Here is an 11,674-nt window from a genome sequence, read left to right as displayed (position 1 = left end):
AAAAGGTATTAATTATCCTCTCATGTTAATTTATTGAATTTTACTATATAGTAGGAGGTTACAAATGTACATCTTAGAAATAATTAGTGAACATAGTTGATTATTTCAGCTATTTCTTAGACTCAGTGAACATGATTGTGTTGTTTGCTGTTTTATTCTTGGTGTCTTTTGGCATGGTCAAGTCTCAATTCCAAAGAAGTTGAAATTACTTCATTGATTATTATTCTTTCTTGGTAATGTAGAGGATCCCAATACCCTTAAGCTTCCCCCTCACACAAGGAAAATGATAATTTGTAGTGCTGGTGTGGAGACAAAACATGAAGTGATTGAGTAGCCAGAAGTTGGAATGACATTTGCGTCAGAAGATGAAGTTATGCTATGGTATAAGAAATATGCTAAACGAGTGGTGTTCGGTGTAACAAAAAGAAGTTCAAAACCTAGAGATGACGGGAGGTTGAGGTACATCACTCTTGCATCTGTTCGACAAGGTGCATAGAAATCAATGCCATGTAATATTCTTAGGCCAATACCAATTGAGACAATGGGTTATAAGGCCAAGATTAATGAAACTGTCTCGATGGAAAATATGTATTTTCCACCATAATGATCAAACGCACACATGCATTGAGTCTTGGAACAGTAAGACTTTTTTAGATGCAATAGAAAGATAGATACAAAAGAAGAATGATCAGTTTTACCATGTCAAGGATATGAACGATGAATGTTCGATTAAAAAAAGTGTTTTGGAAAAATGCACAAAGTAGGTGGGCCTATGAATATTTTTGGGGGTGGGGGGAATTTTTGTTTTTTAGATGTGGGAGACGGATAACCTAGGGGATATTTTATGAGTCAATATGGGAGGAGAGAGAGGTGATCTTGCTTCTAGAGAGAGCTTTGTTTGGTTATTGAGGTGATTTCAGACTATCTCACTACTATTCACAAACTATTAACTATTTTTTTACTACTATTTATTACTTTTCACTAATAATTTAAAATCACTTCAATATCTAAACGTAACTCAGGAGTCATATATGGCAGAAGTTTAATAGTATGATGGTGAACAATATGGAGAGGAAACACGAGTAGAAAAAATATGTAGGGGAAATATATGATGGTGATTACTTGTACAAAGAGCTATGAAGCATAGAAGAGAGGCTTGTTGAGGGAGAGACGGGGAGGAAACCATATAGAGAGGGTGAAAAGAAGCCAATTGCATGATTAATTATTTTTGTTTGAACTTGTTTTCTCTCTAATGAAAAAACATTCTTCTGATTTGTTCTCTCCAAAAAATAAAAAAAAAAAGACCCACCTTTGGGTTAAAAAAGTAGGGCAACTCATGACCTTTTCTCATTAGAACTTCAATCACAGAAGTATTGTTCAATCCATAATAAAAATTAAAAATTAAAAAAAAAAATCCAAATTTAATGCCATTAGAAATAAACTCGGCATCCTCTGATTAAAAAGGTTTTTATACAAGATATCGTCTATATGACTTTAGAAATTCCAATCACAATTTATCTATAGGAGCAACCATGACCCCGGAATAATGTTTTATACATGATAACAAGCCTGAATAGAGAGTATTTCTTTTCTGGAAACCATATGATATGGACAACCCTCCTTCTAATGCTAGTGCTAATTACTACTTTACCCCCACTTTTTGGGTCAGCATAAAATCCCTCCAATTCCAGAACAAGAAAATTTAAAAATAAGTAACATTCCCTATTGTTATAACCGTTCATATGAATAATGAATAGAGAGGTACAAAGGTCATGTACACTTGTTATAGGTCAAGAAAAAGAGGCCAAAAACTTTGATGCCGCCAACAGAATATTCCTCTGCCAGTAACTACGAATTTACAATGTCATATAAGCCAATGGAAAATGAGTCATTAGCTTGAGAGTCCATTGCGAGTGTGAAAGGTTTGTTTATTCACAGCCTGCAATCATAAAAGGAATTTTGTTGAGCAATCGACTATTTTAGCAAAACAATGCTAAACTAAAGCAAGAAAGAATAGATTTAGATAAGAAACCACGAAGGCTCTTTTCAACAGGAACAACATTTTATCTGCTGCACACATTTTTCTCTTCTTGTTTTATTAACTAATTTGTACCTTTAAATGGTAATAATATCGCCCATCTTCAAAAAGGTGAATTGGAAGTACCCAAGTCTATAAAACAATAATAGCTAGTGAGCCCAATGGGTTACCATGCCCATTCCCTGTTCCTAGTCTTCGAAAAATACTCTCACCCATTCTACCTCCTTCCAACCTCAGGATTTTCATCCCAGAGCCATTTCTATTTTGAAAAACCCATATTCCATCCAACCCTGCATCTTCTACTTCCTGACAATAAGTTCTACTTCTCCGCCAACGCAAGTGCGGCAAGTCCTCCCAAAACAAAATCAATATAGAAAATCAAGAAATCATCCCAATCAAATCAACTATCATTAGCATTAACCCAATAATCCTAAATCCTCGAAACAAGAACATTAGAAGGAAAAATCTTCAAAGCAATCCGCTGCATCCTTTTGATGCTATTTTTTCTCTTTTTGGACTGAATTGGGACTTACCTGGTTCATTTTTGAGTTTCCATAGGTGAGAAAAATATTTGGTTGCATGCCAAACACCTTCTCCTGACAGTGGGATTGTTGTTGCTGTAGTCAAGAAAGGATGTCCTTTAGTTCTATAGCCATTGAATCAAAGGTGTTTGAGGTAAGAAGAGATGGGGGCATGGTGTGCATTACGGAGGAAGGGTGAAAAGGTGAGAGTTGTTTGAGGCTGGGGTTAGACACCATCCGATGGGTGGTAAATACACTAGAAGAATGCCTGAAGGCAAGGAGGAAAGGGTACTATTCTGCTCGTAGGGAAGGCGATAGAGGTTTCACTGCCCAGAAATGCTTCAATCCTCGTGGCTTGTATTTGGCTTTGGTGGAGTATGGAAGGGGAGGTCGTGTAACTTTATCTTCATACCTGAGGATGGTATGGGGTGGAGGAAGCTGGCAACGGTGCTGAAGAATATGGGCAGAGGTGGGTAGGGGAGAAACTCACCGATGGTGGTAGCTATGCCGTCAAGATCGTACAAGGGAGCTCTGGTGATACCTCGAGCCGCGCAGCAACCTGGCGTGGCAGAATTGCAGAAGCAATGTCTTCCATTTTCGGAAGTTGATCAGAGTCGAGGGGGAGAGGGCAAGGGGTTGTCTGGGCAGAAAATGGGAAGAATCATGCGGGACCTGCATGATATGCAGTCTTGGTTGGGCGAGCTCAGTGATAAAGTTACGGTCTAATATGGTGTGTTGAGGGGATTGCTGAGGTGGGCTTGGGTCTAGGTGGAGTAACAGGCCTAGGTGAGGTTAAGAAAGGTATGGGCAAAGGGAAAGAGAAAGATGTTGGAACTGGGCTTAGGCCCGAGGTGAGGCACGTGAAGATGGGAGGCCCTTTCTGGAGGAAGAAGCCGCAGGACCTTGGTGGCCCATTGACATGTCGCTCCGCGCCACCGTCGTCGGCGATACTTCAAACAACCTCGCCAAAGGTGGCAAAAGCTCCGACGGAGGTCCCAGCACCAGAGATTGTTATATCGGAGGCTAGAGGAGGGCTTAACACTTCCTCACCGGTTCACGATGCCTTGATAGCTACTCAGACCACATCGTCGGAGCTCATCGACGCACAGACAACTGCGACGAGGTTAGAGAAGGTGTCTGCAAGCAGCGGCAAGGCTGTTGTTCCCATGCTTGATACGGCTAGTCCCGCGTTGCAGTTTCGGCCATGGCTTCCGAGTCTCTGTTTTCACCTCAGGGACATAATGTCCCAACAGCCTCAAAGGAAGTCTTGGAAGGGTTAGAGATGGTGTCCTATGTGCCGGTTATGGAGGAAGGAGAAATAGTGGACGAGATGAGGTCAATGGATGAGGGGACTAGCCTGTGGAAGCAATCCTTGACTTTTGAAGACAGTGAGGAGGAGGAGATGGGTAGTCTGTCTCCTCTACAGACACTTCCCCCTCAGATGGCACGTTAGAGTATCAGATTGGGTGTTAAAAAAAGTCGGGGAGCTTCAAGGTTGGGTGGGACTGACATGTGATGGATATGAAAAACAATTCATGGCTCTCCTAATAGCCACCGAAGCTGGCAGCTCCACGACCATGAAATCAATTGTTAGAAATGAGAGAGAGCTTAAATGTTTGCAATGCTCTATCAATTATGATAACAAGGAGGGAACTTCGAGGAGAGATAGAACAAAAGGGAGGGACTATACTTTTGTTAATGAAGTCTAAAATACTGTCTTGGAATGTAAGAGAGATCAATGACATGAATAAACGTCTTCACATTAGATCTCTTCTCCGTAATTGGAAAGTTGATATTATTTGCTTACAAGAGACTAAATTGTGTGGTGTTGATAGAAGGATAATCCGCAATTTGTGGGGTGGTGTTATTTAGCTTCGTCGGGGGCTTCGAGAGGCGTGTTGGTGATGTGGGACAGGAGAGTGGTGGAGATGGTAGAAGATTGCATCGGGTCCTTTTCTATGGTTGTATCTTTTAGGAACACTGAGTGGGTGGAGGTGAGCTCTTGCGGGTGTGTATGGGCCCAATGTGGATAGTGATAGAAGCTTTTTGTGGGAGGAATTGGCGGGTCTATATTCTCTATGGGATTTGCTCTAGATTTTTTGTGGTGATTTCAACATAGTTCGGTTTCCTAGTGAGAGGGTGGGGACATCTACGTCAATAAGAGCAATGGAAAACTTTTCAGAGTTGATTTTTGAATTGAATCTCGTGGATCTTCCTTTGGTTTTTTTTTTTTTTTGGGGGGGGGGGGGGGGGGGGGGGGGGGGGGGGCTACACTTGATCCAACAGTCGAGGGTGGTCAAGGTTGGATAAATTTCTAGTATCCTCTTTGTTGGAGACGTACTTTTCGGACCTATGTCAAAAAAGGTTGCCACGGGTATGTTTTGGTCATTTTCCAATTTTGCTTGATTGTGGTGACATTCATGGGGGTAGGCGTCCCTTCAAATTTGAGAATATGCGGTTGGAAGTTGATGGATTTGTGGAGAAGATAAGAGCTTGGTGGGAAGCATATTCTTTTGATGGAACACCTAGTTTCATAGTGGCGGGCAAACTTAAAACTTTAAAGGTTGACTTAGGTCTCGTTTGAATTCAAAACCCACCTCAACTCATCTCATCTCATCATTACAACTTTTACTCTACTATTCACAAACCATCTCAACTCATCTCTAAATCCAAACCACTCCTTAAAGAGATGGAATGAAGAAGTATTTCGACATACGGGAAGTTCAGAAAAATATTCTTTGGGATAAGTTGCAAGTTTTGGAGGAAGGAGAGGTGAATGAGGACTCTTTGTCAAGAAAGAATGTGATGGTAACTAAAATTGAGAAAGTTTTGTTGATGGAGGAAATATCTTGGAGGCAAAAATCAAGGGCGCTTTGGTTGAAGGAGGGAGATAAATGCACTGAGTTCTTTCACAAGGTGGCCAATTCTCATAGACGCCATAACGCTATTAAAGTCTTTCATTCAGGCTCTAATGTGTTACAGTCTCCCGAAGAGATCCAAGACCATATAGTGCAATACTATGAGGAGCTCCTAGCTGAAAAAGTAGAGTGGCGCCCCAAACTTGATGGTTTAATTTTTGACCAGCTTGATTCGGAGGTAGCAAGTTGGTTGGAGAGGCCATTTGTCGAAGAGGAGGTGCATCTAGTGGTGAGAGGTATGTGCAAAGATAAAGCCTCAGGCCCAGATGGTTTTTCTATGGCTTTCTTTCAAGAGTGTTGCAAGATAGTGAAGGAGGAAGTGATGCAAATTTTCCATGCTTTTCATTCTAATCTTAAGTTTGAAAAGTCATTAAATGTTACTTTCATCGCTCTTATCCCAAAGATAGTTGGTGCCCATGATTTTAAAGACTTTCGGCCTATTAGCTTGGTAGGTGGGATCTACAAGATCATATCAAATGTGTTAATTAATCGTACGAGTTTGGTGATGGATAAACTCATTTCCAAACCTCAAAATGCTTTTGTTCGGGTCGGCAAATTTTGGACTCCGTTTTGATAGCGAATGAGTGTTTGGACAGCCCGTTAAGAGAATGCATTATGGGGGTTCTTTGCAAGTTAGACATGAAAAAGACTTATGATCATGTGTGTTGGGATTTCCCATTCTATATGTTGAGAAGATGTGGTTTTGGAAATAGGTGGTGCGAATGGATTAAACACTATGTTTCGACTGCTCGGTTTTTGGTTTTAGTCAATGGCAAATCTTGTGGTTTTTTCAGCCTTCGAGGGGTTTACGACAAGGGGATCCACTATCACCATTCCTCTTTGTTTTAGTCGTGGAGGCCTTGAGTCGCATGGTGGAGGCTGCCATTAAGGGGGGATTTATATTGCTGATTTTTCGGTGGGCAACAATAGTAATGGTGTCAGCTCCATTTCTCACTTATTATTTGCGAATGATACGCTTATCTTTTGTGATGCTGTTAGCGATCAGATTCACGCTCTAAGGGCAGTTTTGTTGTGTTTTGAAGTTGTTTCGGGACTTAAGGTGAACTTGGGGAAGTCGGAATTGGTACCGGTGGGGGGTTGTGAGTAATATTGCCTCTCTAGCAGAGTTGTTGGGTTGTAAAATTGCTTCACTTCCTATGAAATATCTTGGACTCCCCTTGGGGGCATCATTTAAAGCAAAGAGCATTTGGGATGGAGTGGTAGAGAAGATTGAGAAAAGATTATCGGAGTGGAAGCGGTTATATCTATCAAAAGGGGGGAGGTTAACACTCATTAAAAGTACCCTTTCCAACCTTCCCATTTACTATCTTTCCCTCTTTCCATTACCCGTGGGAGTGGCTAACTGTATTGAAAAGTTGTTAAAAGCTTTCTTGTGGAGCGGAATGGGGGAGAAAATCAAATTTCACTTTATAAGTTGGCAAAGGGTGTGTTGTCCGATTGCGAATGGGGGATTAGGGGTGCGAAACTTGAGCATCTTCAACAAAGCCCCTTCTTGGCAAGTGGTTGTGAAGTTATCAAATGGAAGGGAACTCGTTGTGGAGAGAGGTAATTGAACATAAGTATGGTAGTGAGTGGGGGGATGGTGTTCTAAGGAGGGTAGGGGATCATATGGAGTAAGCCTATGAAAATTTATTAGAAAGGGGTGGACCACCTTTGAAAAACATATTAGGTTTGGTGTGGGTGATGGAGCAAAACTCCGCTTTTGGTTCAATACTTGGAGCGGGGAGAGTCCTCTCTCCATTGTCTTTCCAGTCGCTTTTAACATGGCTGGAAATCAGCATACAGCAGTTTCAGATTTGTTGTGTTGTGCCAATGGAACGGTAACTTGAAATGTCACTTTTATTAAAAATACTCAGGATTGGGAACTTGATGAGGTGGCAGCCTTTTTTAGTTACTTGTATTCAGCAAAGGTAGGAGGAAATGGGGGTGACCATATGTTGTGGATTCACACGGGGTGAAACAAGTTTACTATTAAATCCTTTTACAAGGCTTTGACAGTGCAACAACCCACTTTCTTCCCGTGGAAGAGTATTTGGAAGGCACTAGCTCCGTCTAAAGTTGCGTTTTTTATTTGGATAGCTGCCCTTGGAAAGATCTTGACAGTTGACAATTTAAGGAAGCAATGTATGGTGGTCATGGAGTGGTGCTATATGTACAAAAGGAATGGAGAATCGATAGATCATTTGCTTTTACATTGTGACGTGGTGGGGGAATTATGGGCTGGTATCCTTGATAGAGCAGGATTGAGTTGGATAATGCCTAAGAGTGTGGTGGAATTACTAGAGTGCTGGAACAGGAGGCATACCAGTGCACAATTGACAGCAGCGTGGCGTATGATACCTTTGTGCTTAATGTGGTGTCCATGGTCAGAAAGGAATTATAGGTGCTTTAACAAAAAGGAGCGTGCAGTGGAGGAAATTTGGAATTTTTTTATATTCTCTCTTTTATAGTGGTTTTCTGCTATTGTATTCAAGGGTGGGAATGTCTGAGTTTCTATCTTCTTTTCAGCTCACTAGAATGTAATTAGGTGTCTCACCTTGTATACTTCCTGTGTACTTGGGCATTGCCTAGTTTCATTCTATTCAATAAAGCTACTTATTTAGTTATTAAAAAAAAAAAAAAGGAACATTAGAACCATGAGTAGACATTCCCTTCAGAAATCCATACTAAAACCCGACCCAACATATAAAACGTAAAATTCCAAAGATATATATGTTGTTACAATCTAAGATTTTGGTTGGCAAACAAGTAGAGAGGAAAAACAGAAAAGAAACTAATCATACACGGGAGACACAACATTCATATGTTCTGCACAAAGACCTACACTTGCAGACACAAATGATCAAGAGAAAGTACACTTAACACAAGGTGAAATAAAAAGAAAATGAGAAACCCTCGAACCCTAAAACACAATACACCCTGTTACATTGGTAACCAAGATTAAGAGGATGGTTGGAGTAAAAGCTTGGTCACCGTCAAAAGAGTGCTCTTTATCCATTTAAATACCAAGAGGGGAAAAAACTCACAAGATAAACTTGTCCAACCACAATATACATACTAGCCGTACACCCAGGCGATGCGCGACAAATTATTAAGTTTTAATTCTATTAAGGAAATAAATTAATGCTGAGAAGGTTATCCAATTGTTTTAATAACCTTTAATAACCTGAAAACCAAATAGTTTTGGTAACCTTGAAACCCAACGGTTTTAAGGTAAAATTGAACTTGAGAAAATTTAAAATTGTAACTAACAGGAAGTGCAAGATACAGCTAATGAAGTGGAAATAAATGGTGGAAGTTGACGGGAAGTGTAATAGATGGGTAGTAAAAGGTGGAAGTGAAAATGTATTCGTATTATAATTAGGGAATAATAATATAATTAAAAATTAAAATTAAAAGACAAATGCTGAGGTGGTGCAATATTTTACAAAGAGGATGCTTCAGCTTTTATATATTGTAATAGATGTGCCTGCCTGTGTATCCAAAGTCAGCAAGAACAAATCATATTGAAAGAAAAAAACTTAGCATATAACAGCAGATGACCTCACAAACATAAGCTAAGAAGAAAAGTGAGCCATGAAGCTAATAACAGGAGGCTACTGACATCGTAGGAATTTGGTACCATGCCTGACTGACAACACAAAATCTTTTCATAGCATCTCCTCAAAACAAAACTCACATCAAGCCCAACTTTGAGACGAAAAGAGCTATGGCATCTCAACTTGCTCAACCATAATTAATGCACAACCCATCACATCTTCATAACCATATCTCCGTGGTGGTTTTAATCTGCCTCCTTTGTTTTCCATTTGAAATACTATATTTATGCTTCTCCACTACATCGTTTAAAAATCTTCATAAACAAGCTGTTTGACAGTGGCTGTTTGCAGCTTTCTAAGAGCTTCCATATCTAGCACCACCTTCTTGCTACCACTACTATTTACTTACATATCATCATATTCTTTTCTCATGTGAATCATAGTTGACTCAAAGATGTAATGCGGCATCCTCTATTTGTTCAGTATCTCGCAATCCCTTCATTCTTGCAGAACTTGCTACATTCAACTTCACAAAACTCCAGACCATTATCACACCGAGGTGCTAGATCTTCTTTTCAGCTTGCCTCTCAACCAACGAGTTTCATTGCTTCAAGGTGTCAAAAGAATAATTTTATGCTTCAAAAAATAAATCCAAATCATCCTAAAAAATACTCAAAGGTCAACAAATTATGGACACAACACTTGAAGCACATGAAAAGGACCACATAAGTCCAAATGAATGTAATTCATTGTCTCTTTGATCCTGTGAAAGCAACACTGAACTTGAGTCAACATTGGTTCTCATTCACACAATACTCACCTTCCTGAATTTTGTTTACAACATAATAGGCCCCTCTTGCTTGATTCCAGTATATCCCTCTTCCACTCATATGCCAAAGCAATCTGTAGAAAACATAAAAGCAGCTGTTGTAACTGTTGTTTTCTTGTCATGAAGCAAACAAAGGTTCCCAATCTTCTTACCCTTCATCACAACCATTACAATAATAGGAATCTTCAAGACACCTTCAGCAGAATACCCAGCCCACAAAGTTAAAAGAGTACAAACAAATATGAAACACAGAGAACATCAGTCAAGGCACTAACGGTACCAGCATGCACATCTTGACTCGAGCAAAACCAATGTTAACTGCTGTAGTTGTAAGGTTGCTACTTCCCATTATACATGATCATTGCTCACTAGTTGGTATGAGACAAGCTAGTGTTTGTTATAATACCTGTGATGTAAACCTTCCAAATCAAGAACCTAATCCTTCCAAGACTGACGATTCTCAGTGACCATTGACAAGATGTCTCCAGCATCACTCAGATGCTCCTATATGACGCTGGCAATTGCAGAATATTTGTTATTTTGTTCTCTTTATTTTTAGACTTAAGACAAGCTTTTTTTGACGTGCCCAAGTTTGTGAGAATAATGGCATTCAATTTTATTGCTCAATCTAGATTTTCCATTGCCAACAGAAACTTTCTCCTTCTTCTACCTTGAGCAGCCAGAGCATCATTCAGATCATTTGTATCAATCCTAGACACTCTTTTTCTCAACTCTCGAGAGTTTAGGGCGGCAGACCTGACATCCTCCATAGAGCAATGTAGTGAAAAAATGTTTTTAGGAGGATTTATCAAGAACAATATTATATCAAGAACATTAACATCACTACTTATGTCCACAAATAATTTTACTGAATCCAAATCTTGAACGGATATGCCTTCCTTCTTAAGAATGGTATAACCATATTGTTTCAAATACAGCCTTATCGCAAGAGATATGGACATATAGAGTTTCTCCAATAGTACTTGCACAGAATTCTCTTCATGGACTTCAAGCAAGACTACATCAATACACAGTAGAACGGTACTGTGTGCCTTAATCAATGAACCTCCATATCTTCTTCCAACCTTGTTGCAGGCAACATTGCCTTACCCTCCAAAGCTTTAATCCTGTTGTGAAAGTAAAGCATGTATCTTCAGACGTAAATATTGAAAGCATCCCTCCCATCACAAGCAACACCTTGCTTTAATACCAGTTTCACGTGAAACGTTAAGTTTCATATATCTTGGGGCCGAACCACATAGATATTGTGTCCCTTTTGTATGTGTCTAGCTTCTTGAGCTGAACAAGAAGATGGGTGATGGAGTAGAGTAGCAATGAGGAGGGTCAAGTTCACTCTTGATGATAGAGAGGGGTGCTCAGGTACACTCCTCTCCTTGAAAACCCTCCCGCCATCAGATTCTAACCCATCCCTTTCGCCATCACCAACACTGCAACATGGTGATTTTCCAGAGAGAAGAGACAATAAAGACAAAGGGCAGTGTGGACTTGGGATCTCTTTATAGCATACGATCTATCATAAATTTATGAAATTTTAAATATAACCAAGGCGAAGCAAAGTGGGGCAAACAAAATCAGTCCCCACCACAAACCCATCTTGGGTTTCAATACAAAACCGCATTCCTTCACGGGATGGAAAAGCCGACCCACCCAACAACTCCCCAGTCAGACAGACGTAATTGCCATCCCTAATGACAACAATTGACAAAAAAGATACGGTTCAACAAATCACAACTCATTTTGGAGAAACTTCAATACTCAAAGTTCCATTTAACAAAGTGCAACAGAAG

At 40.0% G+C, this 11,674-nt stretch overlaps 1 protein-coding gene across 1 annotated transcript in view; it reads right to left on the bottom strand.

Annotated features, from left to right (window-relative positions):
• Positions 1-1,493: 1,493 nt before the first annotated feature.
• LOC121254882 (tricalbin-3) overlaps positions 1,494-11,674 on the bottom strand; it is a 30,302-nt gene continuing 20,121 nt past the window's right edge. Inside the window, exon 9 of the mRNA XM_041155077.1 lies at positions 1,494-1,939. The gene's annotated coding sequence lies outside the window, so the exon portion shown is untranslated. The remainder of the gene's footprint in view (positions 1,940-11,674) is intronic.

The sequence above is a fragment of the Juglans microcarpa x Juglans regia genome, chromosome 3D, assembly GCF_004785595.1.
Source record: "Juglans microcarpa x Juglans regia isolate MS1-56 chromosome 3D, Jm3101_v1.0, whole genome shotgun sequence".
Lineage (NCBI taxonomy): Eukaryota > Viridiplantae > Streptophyta > Magnoliopsida > Fagales > Juglandaceae > Juglans > Juglans microcarpa x Juglans regia.
The sequence above is the reverse complement of the archived record's forward strand: the minus strand, read 5'-3'. Positions and strand labels throughout refer to the sequence as shown.